Source organism: Canis aureus, chromosome 30, assembly GCF_053574225.1.
Source record: "Canis aureus isolate CA01 chromosome 30, VMU_Caureus_v.1.0, whole genome shotgun sequence".
Taxonomy (NCBI): domain Eukaryota; kingdom Metazoa; phylum Chordata; class Mammalia; order Carnivora; family Canidae; genus Canis; species Canis aureus.
Genome location: NC_135640.1, coordinates 38,415,487 through 38,420,448, shown reverse-complemented (window position 1 = coordinate 38,420,448; position 4,962 = coordinate 38,415,487).

Sequence of the window (4,962 nt, the reverse complement as noted above, 5' to 3'; positions counted from 1 at the left end):
CTCTGCACCTGTTACTTGCAGCTCTCAGCTTATCAGAGTATTGAAAAGGAGTCCACATTTGTTTTATTTTTTTTAGCATAGTTGACACAATGTTACATTAGTTTCAGGTGTACAAGTAGTGACTTGACAAGTCTATACATTATGCTGTATTCACTATAAGTATAGCTACCATCTGTCCCATTACAGCACTACTACAAAATCATTGACTACATTCCTATGTGCTGCTTTTTTATTCCTGTGATTTGCTCATTCTGTATCTGGAGGCCTGTATCTCCTCTTCCCTTCACCCATTTTGCCCAACCTCCACCACTCTCCCCTTTGGCAACCATTAGCTTGTTCTCTAGATTTATAGTTCCATTTCAACTTTTTGTTTGTTTATTCATTTTTTTAGATTCCATTTATGAGTAGAATTATGGTATTTGTCCAACTTACTTGACTCAGCATAAAACCCTCTAGGTCCATCCATGTTATCTCAAATGACACAATCTCATCCTTCTTATGGTTGCATAATATTCCATTGTGTATGTATACCACACTTTTTTATCCATTTATCTATTGATGGACACTTAGATTGTTTCCATATCTTGGCTATTGTAAGTAATGCTGCAATAAACATAGGGGTGCATATACCTTTTCAAATTAGTGTATTTTCACTGAGTAAATACACAATAGTGGAATTATTGGATCATATGGTATTTCTATTTTAAGTTTTTTTGAGGAACCCTCATACTGTCTTCCACAGTGGTTGCACCAATTTACATTCCCACCAACAGTGCGTGAGGGTTCCTTTTTCTTTACATCCTCACTAACACTTGTTTCTTGTCTTCTTGATTTTAGCCATGCTAACCAGTATAAGGCAATATTTCATTGTGGTTTTGATGTCCATTTCCCTGTTGATGAGTAATGTTGAGCATCTTTCTATGTGGCTGTTGGACATCTGGATGACCTCTTTGGAAAAATATCTATTCGGGTCCTCCGCCCATTTTTTAATAGGATTTTTTGGGTTTTAGGTGTAGAGTTGTATGTGTTCTTTATATATTTAGGATATTAACCCCTTAAAGGAGACCACATCTACCTTAAACTTTTGAGATTACTTGTGTAGTGGACTAAATAGTGTCTCCCCAAAATTCATGTCCACCTGGAACTTCAGAATCTCCCCAAAATGCATGTCCACCCAAAACCTCCAAGTCTGCTCACAGTTTGCGTCCACCCAGAGTCTCACAAAGTTAGTTTATTTGGAAATAGCATCACTATAGATGCAATTAAATAGAAGCACAAGATGAAATTATCCTAGATTTAGAGTGGGCCCTAAACCCAATGGCTAGTATCCTTCTGAGAGGAGGAAAGGACACACAGAGGTATAGAAAGGACAGCCACATGAAAATGGAGACAAAGCCTGGAGAAATGCAAACACAAGCCAACAAATGCCTGGAGCCACCAGAGGCTGACAAAAACAAGGAAGGATCCTCCCTAGAGCCTTTGAAGGGAGCACAGCCCTGCTGACACACTGGTTTTGGACTTCTGGCCTCCAGAACTGTGAGAGAATCAATTTTTGCTATTTCAAGTCACCAAGTTTATGGTGATTTGTTACCTAGGAAACTAATACGGATCTTATTTGAACCATCATGGAAACATCTCATAACCTGAGGCAAACAATTAATCTGAAAGGATTATACAGAAAAATTAAAAATCAGGAACCCTTTGGAGATTACAGCTTATTAACCCATCATTCCAGGTCTGGTCAGAGGTAGTATGGCCAAATCATTAACATGCCTGATGTCTCCTGACTTCTCTTAATTGGTATCCCTTGGGTTTATCCTATTGCTTACAAGGGAAAAGGAAAGCATTTGGGGATGTTACTATTTGTACATGTCTTTTGGGATTTTCACCTGAGCAGCTGTCTCAATGGAAAGCTCAAGAGCTGGATCAAGCACAGCTTGCCCTATTAATTGGGACCAAAATTCTTCATCACACAATATTCAATAAATGGGGCAGAGCAATGTGTCATTTCCGTAGGAGACACCTACAGAGGCTTGGCTCCTACAGTGAGCTGATAACCACAGACCCAGAAGCATTCTTGAAAGCAGTAGGGTAGTAATATTTTGGCTAATCTTCCTGAAATTTCCCTAGGGCCATAAAGTAAGAGAAACAGCCATTTTTCTACAAGGACCCAGCTGCTTCTCCAATCATAAAGCATTCTGTACCCACCACTAAAATGGCAAGTCAACCTCAGGGACATCGCCCCCCTTGCTAGTTAAAGATTACTCATCCCAGTAGCCATAAAAGAGACTAATAATTTAACTCCATAACTTTTTCCAATTTCTGCCTAAGAGAAAAATACAACATCAGAACCAAAGTCAAAAGACAAATGCCAATCTATTCTCAATAATTATGGCATATGTTGACAGAGCTTATTTCTTCATATACAAAGAGCTCTTACAAATCAGTGAGAAGCCACCAATAGAGAGAGAGAAAAATAGTATTGGAATAAGCAGTTTACATGAAAGCATAGGAAAATTGTCTCAAATTGGCTTAGAGTCACAGAAACTAAGACAAAGATAATAAAAATGAGTTACTTTCAATGTTGGCAAATATTTAAACGTTTTGAGTATGGGAAATAGACTTTCTTACACACTGTGGGCTGGCTTATAAGTACAATAACTGGGAAAGAATTTGGCAACATTTATTTTAAATGTACAAACTCACACAGTTTAAATTCTTAAAATACTGTTTAAGAACTTAGCCTATGGCTATTTGCATAAATATACAAAAGTGGCTATATTGAAATGTTCATGGTAGCATAATATGTAATAGCAAATAAAGAGAAACTACTCCCAAAATCTACAGTATAACCCGGGTAAGTCAGTACAGTAACATAGACTTTGGCTTTTCAAAACAATAAGAAAAATATTTATGTTCTTCTATGGAAAGATTGCCTGGATATTTCATGTAGAAAGGAATAAGAGTCAGAACAAAATGTACTATCCCATACTATACTGTATTTCCTGCCCATTACACTATAATATAGCCTTCTTACCGTTCCACAACTAGCTTTTTCACTTATAGGAAATACACATTTGACTGGAGGGTATTATGCTGAGTGAAGTAAGTTAATCGGTGAAGGACAAACATTATATGGTCTCATTCATTTGGGGAATATAAAAAATAGTGAAAGGGATTATAGGGGAAAGAGAGAAAATGAGTGGGAAATATCAGAGAGAGTGACGGAACATGAGAGACTCCTAACTCTGGGAAACGAACAAGAGGTGGTTGAAGGGGAGGTGGGCGGGGGGACGGGGTGACTGGGTGATGAGCACTGATGAGGGCACTTGACGGGCTGAGAACTGAGTGTTATGCTATATGTTGGCAAATCGAACTCCAATAAAAAAATATACAAAAAAAAAAGGAAATACACATTTGAATTCTAGAAGAATATGCAAAACTAATAATTCACCTTTATTAAATAGTTACTGCTGAAGACTGCGAAAGGATCAGCAAAGGAAAGAGAATATTTACTTTCCTTTTTGTTTGATTTTTTTCTTTTTATCCTGAGTGTGAATTATATTTATGATTTTGAAGGATGAATGCTGATGCTGAAGGGAAGTGGGGTTGGGAGGGCCTCACCCTGTAGGTCAGGGACACTTGGCTCAAACTTCAAGCTGTTCCTATGAGCCCTCATTTATTGATATCCTGACATAGTTTATACCCATACTTTGAGGTATTTATGTTTTCAAGAAAGTTCTTGACCTTCTTCGGTTGTCATTACACATGTGCACAGTTAATTGGGTCTTTCTGGAGTGCGTTAGGATCTGCCTCTGCCCTATAACTTCTATTGCTACATTGCTGACAGAGAGGGAAACAGCAAGAAGAAGAGAGAAGGGCAGAGATCGAGAGACACAGAGGGAGAGAGAGGGCTGTAAGCATGTCTCCAGCCCTAGCCAGCTTTGTGGAGGTGTCGAGGGTCCTATCACCAGGAGTCTGACAACCCTTAACACAGGTGGTTACTTTTCTGAGTTTGTTGCCCAGTGAGACTCCACCAATTTTGTGGCTTGTAGGGGTCTGGGAGGGAGGTAGTGTCCTTGCACCTATAGCCCAGAACCCCACGACTCCCTGGCCCACCTTGCACCACCCCATAGGGAGCTCACCTAACTCAGAGCGTAACAGGGAGGTAGAGGGGAGCCCTGGCCCTTGGGCAGCCAGAAGCCCCCAGACCCCATTAAGGAAGCACTTATGCCTATCCTGAGCTGAGGGTTTTGGAGACACCATGAGCTGTGCTAGGCACTTTGGTATATCTTCATGTAACATGCACATTGCCCCTCTGTGTCTGGTAGTGGCATTCTTCACAGCTCTCCTCATGGCGCTAAGGCCACTCAAGGTCACACAGCTATAAAGAAGAAGAGCCGGGAGGCCTGCTCCTTTTCCCCGCCCCAACCGAGTCCTAGACTCATGACTTCACACACAGTCCCTGGCACATCCCACCTTTGTGATTTTGGAAAACAAAACCCAAGCCGTCCCCTGAAAGATGCAGTCAGACCTTCAACTGCTTTGATTCTTGAGTTGCAGATCTACAGGATACTGTGATGTCACAGATTCATAACCATAGTTCAAGGCTCTAGGGTGGAAATGAAGCTGGACACTGGTTTATAATTCCTTGCCCTTAGAATTCCTTTTGGCATTCCCTTTTCCCTGGTCTAGACCCCAGGCTGGCACTTGCTGAAGGAACTTCACTCATCTCCAAACACTTAATTCCAATTCTCCTTTGTTGGAAAAAGAACACCCTTCCCTTCATCAGGGTAGATGCTGTGTACAGAGAAGAATGGTCTGACAATCCCAAGGCAAACTGTATGGTGAGCTGTAAAGTCCAAAAGTTGAAGCCAACATCTTGAATAACTCAAACACAAGCCAAGAATTAGGCTAATCATTACTGCACCTTCCCATCACCACCTTCTATACTGCAGTACC